General features: G+C 31.9%; 1 long non-coding RNA gene across 1 annotated transcript; it reads right to left on the bottom strand.

Moving 5' to 3' along the window:
* Positions 1–9,263: 9,263 nt before the first annotated feature.
* On the bottom strand, positions 9,264–13,751 carry LOC139495456 (uncharacterized). The gene is made up of 2 exons (XR_011657348.1): positions 13,268–13,751; positions 9,264–10,082 (listed from the first exon to the last, which is right to left on the bottom strand). It is a non-coding gene; the product is annotated as an uncharacterized lncRNA (long non-coding RNA).
* Positions 13,752–15,590: the final 1,839 nt, after the last annotated feature.

Below are 15,590 nucleotides of genomic sequence, written 5' to 3'. Positions count from 1 at the left end.
TATTGTCTATGTTTACATTCTTTAAAAACCCCATACAAATATGTTTGCCACTATAAAACACATTATTCATTTTTTCACATACATATACCAACAGGACATACATCCATATATGTATTTTTCTATGTTGCTAAAATAAATGTTTTAACCAATAGCTCCCATTAGTTGATATTCACTAGATAAAGGATAGGGTTCAATCCTTACGTCAAAGGGTCAAATTTCAAAGGCGTACAAAAATGAAAGTAAATAAATGTGTATACTAAGTACTATACTTTTAATTCATCCTACTTTTAACATGTTTCAATTACTTATTTTTCAAACAAAAAACAAGAGAATTGTCTTTTTTGAGGTCCTAAAATAACCTTGACCTTTTGATCTCAATGTTAAAAGTTATTTCTTTATGTACTGCAGATCATAAAGTTATCAAAAACCCACATATCAATTTATTTATTACCCACATGACATGAAGCAATTTTTTTTAATAAAGTTTACTTTAAAAAATTGAGCAAAAAAAGGGATGGTCTAATTTTAGCTCCTAAAATTACTTGACCTTTGACCTCTAAAGGTCGAAAACAAGCCTTGGTCCTTTGGATATCATTAAATGGTCTTCATTAACAAATGTCATGAAAATTATGGGACCAATAGGTAGATACACTTTTAAAAAATTTAGCAAAAAAGGAGATTATTGTCCTATTTTAGCTCCAAAAATGACCTTGACCTTTGACCTTTACATGTCATAAATATCAAAGTTAATTATTATTATAAGTGTAAATAAAGTATATTGAGTTTTTTCTAAAGATTTACATAAATTATACCAATTAACATCAGAACAGTGATCCCTAGACTCAATTTAGGATCTGCGACCTTGACATTATAAATAAAAATTCTCGAAATCGGTACAAAATTTGATACATCATGCTGACTTTACAACAAAATTATTTGACCGCATCGACCAAAACTGACCATGTGTGCACTCTAATTTGTAAATCTATATACCCGCTTAGTAAATCAGCCATATTTTTCATATCAGGTTTCAATGTATAATACAATGGACAGCAATATTGCAATATAATAAGATCAAATATTTGTTAGCATAAATTTTGGGTGCCAGCATGTCCTCCTTTTATTCAAAACATTGATACGTAAAAAAATTTCAGTAGTTTTGATACCTCATGCTGATGTGTACATCACAATTATTTGACCGCATCAACTAAAACTGACCATATGTGAACTTTAAATTGTAAATCTATATACCTGCATAGTAAATCAGCCATATTTTTTCGGTCAGAATTCAATGTATAATACAATGGACAACAATATTGCAAAACAATAAGAACAAATTTTTGTTCGCATAAATTTAGGGTGCAAGCAAAATACTTTATTTCACTGTTAATTTGGCCACATTTTTACTTGTATTTGATGTTACCTTAAATCGGTCATTTGATCAAGAATTTTTTTTTATATGTATTGACAATTTTAATACAAATATACTTTCAACTAGAACACTGTTGTCATAAAATTGCAAATTTTTTTTTTATTAAAATTTACTACTTTTTGGATAATTCATTAACCTGTTACCTTAAATCGACCATATTATAAAAATATTTGTTAGAATGAACCAGTAACCCTGTCATCGGTATGCTGTTATATTCTACATTTTTAATGTTAATTTGACCAAGCAACCAACAATCAATCAATCCAGTATTTGGCAAAAAAAACACGTTTAACAGGTCAATTAACAAGTAATTATGTAGCAAGGTGTATTTAAACCTGTTTTGTTTTATTCCAAATTGATGCTAAATATTTGTTTACTATGAGATTTACTGAACTTTGGATTTTTTTACATATGTCACGAGACAATTTGTTGTAAACACTTTAAATTATCACTTCAGTTCATGCTATTGACAAACAAAAATCTATTGTTATGAATGTAGAAGCAGGGGTTTCCAGAAACCCCGCTCATTACACCCTGTGGCCAAAACTCATTGTTATTCATAACAATAGATCTATTCAATTTACAATTGTTTCAGAAATAGAAACTGAGTAGTATAACAATAGAGCTGGGGTGTAATGATTATTTTCATCGATCGAACTTTATATCAGTAAAAGCAATAATAACAGTCATTACGGATTCTACACAAGATATCTCATGCAAGTTATCTATGCTATCATGGCAACATATATGCTTTTGATCAAGCTGTTTATTTGAATTAATGGTGGACATATTTATAGTTGAAATAACTAGTAATTGCATAAGTTAAAGTCTGGATTTTTTTTTAATGTTTAGGTGTACCATCAATAAGTGTCATTTGTGATGGGGTGGTCTAAAAGATCACATACGCATACCTACAATGCATTAGGGGGAGTTGCAATCATTATTGGAGCGAAAACCAAAAAAAAAAAATCATGTGGGAGTCAGGAATAAGTTTTGTTATATTTGTAATAGGGCAAAAACTTTAAACCGTGATGTTGAAGAACATGCATGTTTTAAGAATTGGGATAAATCTAGCCAGGCAATGGAGGCGGATTTAACGAGAGGCATCCGTCAGCGTACAGGCATCAGCATTACCCGTCCACTTGTATACCGGAAAGACACAAATTATTATCTAAAGTGAAACCAGAAATATTTTTAGATAACAGTGATCTGATCTATATTTAACTTGTAAACAAAGAAATAACAAACCGTTACGGCTTTCATTATAATATTAATAAAAAATTATTTAATATATTTTACGTTAGTCTCGATTATCCAAATTACGTTCACATTATTATGTTGCAACTTCTTCTATATGTTTATCCTTCCAATAATGCAACACCCCCTCAACGGAACCGTCCTTTTCTTAACCTACTTATATTAATAACACTGTGCTTGTTGTATCCCTTTTTTTTATGACATTTTGTCTTAATCATATTTAATGGTGAGTGTTCTGCTCCTTGTGGGCTCTTTGATTAGCAATACAATATTTGTGTGTGTTTGTTTGTTACATAGTTCATGTACGCACTGTATAATTTTAAACAGGGGTTAAAAAATCAACTAGCCCGACGCCCGGGACTACAGCATTTAGGCCTCGGGCAACCAAATGTGTAATCAAATATGCTCGACGGACTAGTGACAAAATGTTTTTAGCGTATCTAAAATAGAAAGGGGAAACTCCCCTCATCACTTTTCTATCTTAGTCAATCAGATTCGACTACGTCATCAGAATGTTAACTTATTTTGTACAAGTTTTAAAATAGAACAAATAATTCTGAATGGATCCCGAACTTTCAATATCGATGTATCAGTACATCAGTACAGGCTTTATATGCAACCTGATCGCACCTCCTTCAGAATAATTTATTGCAATATAAATGTGAATCCTTTTAGACAGCAGAAACCTGACTTTTGTCAGATATAACTTTTGAAACATGTGCACGTTATGGACGTCATTTCGTTATTGTTTACATACTGTAAAGAAGCCTCCAGAACCATGATCTAAACATTAACAGTCTTGGAAAACTTTAATAAAGGCAACAGTAGTATACCGCTGTTCAAAACTCATAAATCCATGGACACAAAAAAAATCGGGGTAACAAACTAAAACCATTATATATAAGAGGAGAACAACTACACAACACTGAAATTTTACACACACAGAATTGGACCAAGCATCAGGCAAAATCCCACGAGAATAACAACTGTAACATCAAAACCTAATACATGAATTAGGGATAGACAAGTACCGTGACACGTCTTATCGCAATGTGAATATACACTCAAAAATAAGAAAAGAACAAACAACACAACAATAATATGTAACACACACAAAAACGAAGACTTATATAACAATCTTCCTGACCTGGTACAGGACATTTTTATAGGAAAAAATGGTTGGTTGAACCTAGTTTTGTGGCATGCCAAATCTCGCACTTAAATGGCAATGTTAAAATATAACATTGAAATGACAACATAAAATAACAGGACTACAATAATGCAATAAATTTTCATCATTCATAATAATCTTCATTGATATTCAAATGAATTCGATTTTTAAAGAAATATTTTTTTTTAACAAATACAATTTCAGTTCAGTTAAAAGACCGAGCTCAGGTTGTAATCTATTTATAGCCCACAATTAGCTTACCTGTGATAAATGTAAATATGGACATTACTGTACTTCGTTCATAAAACAATTTTAAAAGACTAAAACTAGTGATGGTGATATTTATTCACATGAATATGTGTGGTTAGAATTTTATAAAAGAGGGACGAAAGATACCAAAGGGACAGTCAAACTCGTAAATCTAAAACAAACTGACAACGCCATGGCTAAAAATGAAAAAGACAAACAGAAAAACAATAGTACACATGACACAACATAGAAAACTAAAGAATAAACAACACGAACCCCACCAAAAACTAGGGGTGATCTCAGGTGCTCAGGAAGGGTAAGCAGATCCTGCCCCACATGCGGCAGCCGTCGTGTTGCTTATGTGATTACAAATCCGGTAAATAGTCTAATTCGGTAGGTCAAATTCATGAAAGGGAAGGGGATTGTAGTTACAACGTAAGGAACATATCCGATATCATTTGAGAAACGGTTATTCCATAACGGTCAACCAACTCGTGATGGCGTCCGTAAAATTTACGAAGGGATGATTTCAACTTCACCGTTTTGAACTCTTGGTTTAATAAACTGATAACATTGATTGATTGATTGTTGGTTGCTTAACGTCCAGTTGCAAATATTTCATGCATATTCAGAACGAGAACAAGTTTCCAATAAATACAATAGGTAAGGTTGATATGATAGAGGCCATCTGGGATGATGGTCGGGGAAATTTGGACTGCCACTGGAAAATTATGGTATCATGTATAGGGACAGAAATTTTGCCTTACAACAGGCCACCTACGGACCCCTCAAAGGAGTTGTTGCAAGGGTTCTTAACGTGCAAAGATAAATTGATAACAAATATGAGCATTACATAATTATGCAGCTGATAATTCTTTAAAACAAACGCGATAATGTATCTGGTAAAAACCCTCCAATCCTTTGTATACCCATGTATAGCAGTCACTACTGGACGAAAAAACGTCTGTCCATACCAGTAACAGTCGTTCTAAGACTGATAATGTTTGTTAAAGTTGTAACAGTTGTTAAATTTCACTGCTGCAGTTTTTTTGTAACTGTCCCAACTTTAAAAGTGTTTGTCTACAACATAAATCGACTGTAACAACGCAAGAAATAACTGTCACCGTTATTAAAGGACTGATACAACTATTTCAAAGTTGTAACAGTTGATTTACAACTGTCCCAACTCGAAAAACGTTGCAACAGTCATAAATAAACTGATTAAACGCCTAAAGGGTTGTCACAGTCGTACTAAAACTGATGCAACCATTTGAAAGTTGTAACAGTCATTTAATTACTGTACCAACACGGAAAACGTTGAAACAGTCATAAATAAACTGTTTAAACGCAGAAAAAGTTGTAACAGTTAAAATATGATAGCTACAACCATTGTATAGGCATAGCTAATTTATAGGCGTAGCAACTCCAAACATTGATCACGGATATAGGTTCAATTATTTGTAAAAAAAAATTTACTGTGTGAAATATAAGGTTGTGACAAAGAGAAACACTCCAATGTAATACATTAATTTTAGATAGATATTGATTTAAAAAAAAAAGTATTTTGAAATATTTGCCGCTGAACACATTTTTGTATTCCTCGGTTATTTAGTGAATGTGCTGAATTTATATATTTTTTAACACTTCCTCGCCCTTATCTCTTCGAACCAATAAAATCGGAACCAGCACTAGATACCTGCAATTTCACTAGATAAAAGATATATCTACTAACAGAAAAATCGAAAAACGTTACCCAATATATTTGTTACCAAATGTATCTTTATAACTGAATTAAAAGTTGACAATTTTTATATCATCTAAAAAACAATTTAATTATTTTTCTATTAAATTAGTTAGGTGTAAAATCATTCATGCATACACGGTTGTTTTCAATACCCGTAGTTTTACGAATCACATCACTTCATAATAACGCTGAATATACATGATATACTCTAAACCTAGCGGGGAACTCCTAATACACGCACTTGTCAAACTTATCCCCACATAAAACTGCTTTATATTTTCTTGAGGGCTTATTTCACACACTAATTTTTGGGGGGCTACATTTCTTGTAAAATTATAAATATTGCCGTATAATCATTTTGATTTCTATACATGTAAAAAAAAAAATCAGACATTTAACACATCTTTTGCAGCTATGGAAAACAAATCTTCAATCTATCTGAATTTAATTTATTTTATTTTACCGTATTTTATTTTTGAATAGGTCAATATTAACTCGACTTTGTATTGTACATTGTACGGAATGGTCTATTTGAAGTTCAATTGTAATTGATACACATGATACAGGTAAATAGCACGTCAGCATTCATGATTGAGGTAAAAAAATATTATCACTCGCGAGAAAAATTCATATTTTCACCGGATTTTTCGCAAAGAATTTACCATACATAATTTATGTAAACACTAGTAGATGGACGTACTGTTCAAGACCCGACAAAATAACTAGCGCAAGTGAAAGTTCAAATGTTCAAAACATGAAAACTCGCATTGTTTAAGACAGGGAAATTAAATCTTCATTCTTTTATTTTTTTCACATCACTTTTTAGAACTTGATGTATTCTTTAGACTCCGGTCTTATTAGATTCTAAAGACTGACATCGGATTCTCTTGTGTGGTTTCAGTTGATCAGATGTACTAACGTTTATCCAAAATATTTTCCCATTTCAATTGTTCAAATTCAAATTATTTAATCCCATAAATGCTTGTACAATAATGACATATTATTCAATCAGTAAAGAAAACTAACAATGTTACTGGATAGATAGATAGATAATTATGTACAGACAATATTTTGGGTCCCTTTATATTTTTTTGTTCGGTGTGAGCCGAGGCTCCATGTTGAAGGCCAAGGAGTGGATCCAACCATTTTAAAAAGGAGTTGTTACTAACCCAGGACAAAGGGGGGTTCCAATTATATGTACCCATTCAAATGCCTTGATCGTCCAAAAAGGGGGGTTCAAACCCCCGGAACCCCCCCCCCCCCCCCCCTTGGATCCGCGCCTGAGGCTATACATTGACCTATAATGGTTTAGTGCTTTATACATGTATGACTTTGTAATGCTTATTGTGTCTATGGAAAACAATGGGAAAATGTTGCTTAACATCTTGGGATATATATTAAGAAGGCATTTATTCAAAAGCAGATAGAATCGATTTGTAGAAAAACATGAATATTAAAGGGCAGATGATCAACTATTATAGTACAAGTCTTTGATTAACCACAATATTATATTTGTCATCACTGACGTATCAATGTTGCTTTTGTATACATGGTATAAAAATCCAACTTGGGTTTCTCATCTGAACTTGTTTACACGGTGTTACATTATCTAATATAGCTACATGTAGGCCTGTTATAGGTTTTTCATTATCACACTTATGGGGAACTGATTTTGCTCATAGTTGAAGGATGTACAGTTACTAACAATAACATCACTTCACTTGAAGTTCCTCCATCGTTCAATGTTCATCCATGGAGATCCCTGTCTTGGTTTACGGTTCATGATGGTTGTCTTATTGAAATTCATACCACATCTCCTTATTCTGGTTATCATACAGTATACATGTTATACCAATGTCCCAGATTAGTGGGAGGGTTGGGAACTCGCTAACATGTTTAACCCCGCCACATTATTTATGTATGTGCCTGTCCCAAGTCAGTAGCCTGTAATTCAGTGGTTGTCGTTTGTTTATGTGTTACATATTTGTTTTTCGTTCATTTTTTAAAATAAATAAGGCCGTTAGTTTTTTCGTTTGAATTGTTTTACATTGTCTTATCAGGGCCTTTTATAGCTGACTATGTGGTATTGGCTTTCCTCATTGTTGAAGGCCATACGGTTACCTTAAATTGTTAATGTTTGTGTCATTTTGGTCTTTTGTGGATAGTTGTCTCATTGGCAATCATACTACATCTTCTTTTTTATATGTTATACAAGACTAAAATACCTAGTATTATCAAATGAATTATAACAATTGTTAATAGTTGTCAGACTTTTGTTATCAAAAAGCAGCTACTGTACAAGTGTATAATCAAGATGTAGACATGATCACTGGTGTCAGATGTAAACAAGAGTGACTGTGCAAATGCTGAAATGTCATCTCTGCTTTGCCTACATGTATGAAGGTTTTACTACATGTACAAGTATCACATAAACTTTCAATTTTCATTAACCTTTGAAAATGAAGTTGCAGTCAAATTAACCATGCCAGACAGCTAGATGATGTACACCCTACAAACTGACATTCCATACCCATGATACCCAAAATTTAGCGATTTATACTGTCTGTGAAATAGACTTAACATTCTTAACATCCAAACCATGAAAACTAACTTATGAATATCCAATAATATGCCAAAAATAGTGATCCTATACATGTCATGCATGTACATGTAGTTTATACTGTAGCATCTGAGAAACATTTGAAATAGATCAAACCACAAAAACTAAGCATTGTTCAATGAACCATGACATTTTCATTGGGGTCAAAGTCTGATGTAAGTCTTGCAATTAGACATATTCACCTTACACTCATTTCATAAACCAAATATAGTTGACCTACTTTTCCTACTGCTTGTAGTATTTTTAAACATGTGTGAGAAACAAACTTGACAAATTACATGTAACTGAAGTAACCTTAATCACTGATCCATGAAATGAAGTCAGGATCAGGCCAACCCTGCCTGACAGACACTGAGACATGTACACCTTTCAAGATACCATAACAATTAATCCAGTAACTCAATTAATATACATACGTTATACATTTAACACTTCAAGTGTATTTCACTGTGACTGTTCAAACAGTAATATTTTTTTGTAAACAGTTACATGTACATGTAGTGTACCATGAAAACTAGGTGAAGTGCAATGAACAAATCAATAACAGAAACTTCATAACATTTTAAAGGAAGTATCCAGGCATTTCTGCTTCTAAAATGTATCTGGTGAAGCTTAAATACAAAACGGTACGCTGTAGCCACTGCCAGATTGTAATACATATTTCTTGGCTTGCATGCATGTACTTCAACTTTTGTTGCAGGAGGGATAATAAAATTATACTTTAATGTATGTGCATGGTTTATTTGTTTCAAAAACCATGAACACTTGGCCACTAACATGACTAATCATGCTAATTAAGATTTTTATTTAATTCTAATTCAGACTTTAATAATTTAAGTACAGCAAGCAGTCATTTGACTCTAAACAATTGACACGGACTGCACGAGACCCTCATAGTTGGTTAAGATCTTTTTAAACACCCTGGACATGCTGGCGGTAGTTAACAATTGCAATGCCAACATAAACTTCAGATGTGATATACATGTACTGTTTTGTTAATTTCACTGAAACTAGAAATTCACATTATCCATATTGTTATTATTAAAATGACTGATTATCCACTAATTAAAAGTATTCATGAATTCAGATATGATGCACTATTATTAGTAGTATTCACTGAAACTATGCATTTTCATTATTCCAAATTGCTATTTCAAATGAATAGTTATCCTGGGTATTCATGGAATTCAGAAATAATGTACATGTATGATCGCACTATTAATATTCACTGCAACTACGAAATTTTGTTATTCCAAATTCACAATTGATCATGATAATCCAAGGTAATTAGTCCTCCAGTAATGTGGTCCTCCTTTAATACAATTTGTAATTTTCCTATTTGTACAAGGCACAATTTTCTTCTTGTCCAATTTAATCAGAACATCACATTATCATCATGGAATAATGCTGCACGCCATATTCATAATTTCCAAAAACAATAGATAACTAGCATTAAATAATGAATTAATCCATTGTTTCACAATTTGCAGCTATACAGCGACTCAGTGACATCTATATTTTCTATGCATCAAAGTGCACATGTACTAGCAGGTGTCATATTCTATTAAAGTGGGAATCATGGTCAAACCAATACATATTCAGTATGATTCTACAAAATAAAATATACATTTAGACTCAAGTACAGTAAATGTTTAACTAATAATAAATAAATAATACTACATGTATATACATTGTGCAATAATAAGAAAGTTAATTACAATAACTGTATTTACCTAGATAAAACTAGCACTTCTCATTTGATTGACCAAAAAATTCTAGCACTAATACAATTCTATTTTCAAGTCCCTATTAACAAGAAAAATAAATCTTTTAAGGGGGTCTAAATTCTATATAGTATTGTCTTTTTTCCTGCATTAATGATTTGTTAAGTGTGATTATGTACTTTCATTGAAGGGTTACTGTCTCATTGAGGCTCACACCATACTTTTTTTCATCAATTCTTTAAAGTCATGCAGACATCATGGACATAGTTATTCCTCTCTAAAACACAACAGGTTATTTCTTTTGTTTATTTTAATTATGTTTATGATTTAATATGAAATATATTGATACTACAAACATGACAAAGAAAAGTTTAAGGAACGAAAAAATAAAATAAATAAATGCCCTGTTACTATATACATGTAGATGATATTGACTTTACCTTTGTCCAGTGCATATAATGAATAAACCTTTGTGATGTAAAAATATTGTTCCAAGACTTAACCATCCCAGTTAATGTTTTAAATCCTTGAGTTTAATATTTTTTACATCTTTTGTGTTACCCTGAATACTTTTTACTTATTCATTTGTTATAACAGCTTGCATTAAATATTGCTTTGCAGCTCACTTTTTTATTTAATTATTTACCCAATTTTATTTTAATAAATCAATATTCAGATTACTTTTAAAATTTGCATTTTAATATCCAAAATAATATATATCCTGCTGTTTCATATTTTTCTTAAATTATAATTTGTTTTGAAAAAGTTATCAAAATTTTGAAGAGGACAATTTTAATCATGATAATTTGTGAACATTATTATAAAATTGTATCATTATACCAATGACAGATTAAATATCATCCCCCAGGGCAATAAACTATTGTGTCTTAATTTGTATATTAGCTAGATCATGTATATAAGAATTTCTGATTATTACCTATCGCATATCCAGTGTTAACATCCTGATTATTACCTATTTTAATGTCACATTTGCATGGTCATATTCAGTAAATACAAATATTTTAATTGTTAATTTTGAATTTGAATTAAAAAAAATTGTTTTAGACTAAATTAGTAGATACAACACATACAATGCAGTTAACACAGTAAATTTTATGAGAACTTACTGGATAATACTACATTTGTGTATATCTATAAAAAATATTTTGAGCTTCATAAAATACTTTTAAAAAATTTATACCATGTTAACATAAAAAAATATGCATACAGATATATTTTTTTGTTATGTTTTCCTAACATATTGAATGTTTACATAAAATAATTATCATGATTATGTAAAAAATGCAAAAAATCTGCAGTCGTATGTGAATGCACATGATCAAAGGAGATGTGGGATATATCAATGATGCATCAACCCAACAGTTTAATAGGCAACAATAAAGTAACCAAAACACAATTGAATGCATGTCGAAAAATATATATGACTTATGATTAGAAGGTCCTTAATTATTGCGGAATAAATATAATGACCATTGAATGTTACTACTTGTAAGTTAGATAACATGTATGGCACAAATGAATTTTGAAAAACAATGCTAACAGGGCACAATTTATATAAAAATTTCACATGAAAATATATAGTTTGGGTTCAATCAAAGTATTAACAAATTATAGTGATTTAATATAAATTCTATGTTAAATCTAAAAAGAATAAAATTATGATGCTAGCTTTGCTCTTTTAATATGTGTTTTTAAACAATGTAGTACATGATAAAACAATTACTAATTGAATTAGCACAATTTGTTTAATCAACTGTGTTTAAATGACAACTGTTTATGACTCTGTGCCTTGTTTCAGGAACATTAATTTAATAATATTGTTTTATTTTGATGATTAATGCTATTTTAAACCATTTTTAAAATATTTATTCACTTTCAATGCCTGGCATATGCATGCTACAAATGTATTATCAAATATATTAATGTTTTGTTGTCCATGATTTGAGAATTATTTAAAATCTAAATGAAAATGGACACTTGCTAAATAAGTCACTATTTAATCTTAAAGTTAATAATTTTCTTAACATTTTATGATCAAATCATATGTGTTTGTACTATGCATGATAAAGCAAAACTAGGGAAATACTAGTAATCCAGCATAAGCATGATAAGAAACACATTTATATGGATACGTACATGTAAAGATCGGTTGGTTGTTGGTTATAAAATGTCCAGTGACAAGTATTTCATGCAAATTTATGACCCGAGTTAGCAATACTTTAACATACAATATGTACACTACATGATGTATAGGTCAGCATGGTCAGTGGCAGATCCAGAACTTTTCATAAGGGACAGGGCCCCTGACTGCCCTTAGGGTCACGGATCCAGTCATGCTTGAGTGATTCCCTATACAATCGACCAAATTATTCCCACAAAAAAGGGGAAGATATAGAGTAACCTTTTATGTATTCCACTCAGGGTGATGTATGCAAAATAATTAAGGGAATAAATGACACACACATGATAATTGGGGGGGGGGGGGGGGGACGGTGTCCTTCATGACTTTCAATGATTTATTATTAAGCACAACTTTAACATTGAAGCTTAAAGGTGGCTCAAAGCTTATATTTTCCCTGGAACATGCAACTATGCACGAGTGTGGTAATATATAACGTCGATTCATAGCTATATATAGCCTATCGGAGTATCTCAATATAGATTCCGTAGGATCAGTGGCGGATCCAGCCATTCTAAAAAGGGGGGGGGGGGTCCAACCCAGAACGAAACAGGGGTAGGGGGGGGGGGTCCAACTATATGTCCCCATTTAAATGCATTGAGCGGCCAAAACAAAGGAGGTTCGAACCCTTGGACCCCCCCCCTTTTGGATCCGCCAATGAGAACACATTGTACACAGGCACTTGTTTCTATCCATACGAAGGTCGACTATCCATATATGGATAGTCGACCTTCGTATGGATAGAAACAAGTGCCTGTGACATTGTAAGGTAGATCTGTAAGCCGACAAATGTGCACATTTTCCCTTCAAAATTATGAATCCATGATTATTCGATAGACATGCTTTAAAATATTGATAATTTCTACTCACCGATTGTATTTTCCAGCTCAGATTATTGAACATGTGGTCTAACATCTGTAGTTACCTGTGTAAAAATATAGTTTGCCGACCTGAGGTCCCGGTTTTTTTGTTTTTTTGCCGACAAAAAATTAAAGTGGATAAATCGTTTACGGTGAAGAATTGTTTTCCGTTTTTAATGAAACTTGACAGATTTTACTAATTATTTTTTTAATCATCGGAAATGTCCCTCTTGGTGTAATTCGAATTAAAACGGGTTTATTATGCTGTACAATATTGGTAACTTAGTCATAATCTTTAAATTTATTTCAGGTACACCCTTGTACATTTTTCTATTGCGCAGAATTTATCAAATATGAATTTGAATGAATCCATTATCATCTTCTCATTCTTCTGCAATAATATTAAAACTCTATTTTAAACGAAAGCTTCTGGTTTTTAAAACCAGTTATGAACGAAAATGTTATAAAACAGATATTATAAAATAAAAAGTAAGGATATCAAAAGGATTATTTAAAGTCAAACGCACATGACTGTCAAAAATGAAAGGACAATGCTACGGCAATAAATGGAAAACGACAAAAGACAAACAACGATCGCAAAATAAGTGAATAAACAGCAAAACAAGTTTACAATCGCCCGATAGACGATAATAGTATAAGTAATGGACTATTTCACAACAAAATCAAATCTTGAGAGCCGGGTCAGACGTGATTTTTTTTTTACACTGATGGACTACCGTTACGCTAAAATATTTGTATTAAAACATTTACCGACTGTATCAACCTTTGAAGTGTTTGTTTTAAACATTTAACGACTGTGTCAACCTTTTATAAGTTGTAATAAACATTTAATGACTGTGCCAACCTTTAGAAAGTTGTAACAAACATTTAACGACTGTCCCAACTCTAAAAACGTTGAGACAAACATTTTTTGACTGCATCAACGTCTGAAAAGTTGACACAAACAAATTTTAACTGTCCCAACTATTAAAAGGTTGGGACGGACATTATGCAACTGCCACAACTATTAGAAAGACTGTAATAAATATATTTTGACTGTGACAACACCGTAAACCACTGCAACAGTTCTGAAATGACTGATGGTAGCATTTTTTGACTTTCACAACCCGTAGAAAAGTTGGGACAGACATAAATGAACTGTTGCAACGAAATATGACAGATTAGACAGTCATTACTTGTCTTTTACAGACTAAGACAGTCGTACAACGACTGTTACTGGTATGGACAGTTGTTTTTTCGTCCAGTAGTGAGTGGTGAAGACTTGTATCATGTCGGGATTTGGGTAACTCGTTATTACAGAATATTCCGTGAATATTCAATTATCAATTAATTGAATATATATGCTAATGCCAGTAATTGGATAGTTTTTGCCAAGTTTTGGGTATCCAATTTGCACAAATCTACTGTACAATGGATACAAATTGTTAACTTTATATAATGCATTGTTATTGCAGCAAACTCTGAATTTGTGAGGCATACTAGGGCTAGCAGGTCAGTTTTGCTGGGCTAGTAGTTCTTCCAACAGGGCTATTGAAATCATCAAGCAAAAATAAAAAAAATCCCTATTAGCCCAATATAAATTTTGTACTAAAAGAGTTATCTCCCCTTAAATTGCTCATTTAAACAAAATTATATTACAAAACCATAAACGTTGATATTTGTTACAATATTTTGAATAATACAATTACTTAACAAGCGTTCATTACATGAGGAAACAGTCTAACCATTACATTGCTGTGCAGTCATGTTAAAACACACCTAGCAGGTCTAATCGATAGAGAAAAAAAAATCAATATTATTTACCTACGAAACAGTGTTGAACCCCAAACGCCCCAGCCATTTTATGATAGCTGAATAATAATCCCCAGTCAGTATACGCTCTAGATAGATTTGAAGTCTAAGGTACGGAATATTTGATTTGAGGGGACAGTCTAAGGTATTTGAGAGAATATAATCCGACTCTGATTTTTGCATTAAATAAAAATAAAAGATTAACTAAATATATATATGTATTATTTAGAAACAACCCCTGGATGATGTTCCAGATTAAATTGATAAGGATAATGATGAAGATGACCTTCATACTGACACTGGTGATGATCCTGAGCCTGATACCATTATTGCTAAAAGAGATGATACCACAGCAGAAATCACTGATGTAAGGTACTTTGGCAATCTAGTATTTAGCTGGTATTTAAGACATGAATCATGTGGATTTCACCAACAAATAACTAATACTTTAATATTTCCCATTTTCATAGTACAGTAGTACAAAAGTCTATTGTTGACATGTCTAAACCAGAACCACAAGT

The sequence above is a fragment of the Mytilus edulis genome, chromosome 11 (genome assembly GCF_963676685.1).
Source record: "Mytilus edulis chromosome 11, xbMytEdul2.2, whole genome shotgun sequence".
NCBI classification, from domain to species: Eukaryota; Metazoa; Mollusca; class Bivalvia; order Mytilida; family Mytilidae; genus Mytilus; species Mytilus edulis.
The sequence above is the reverse complement of the archived record's forward strand: the minus strand, read 5'-3'. Positions and strand labels throughout refer to the sequence as shown.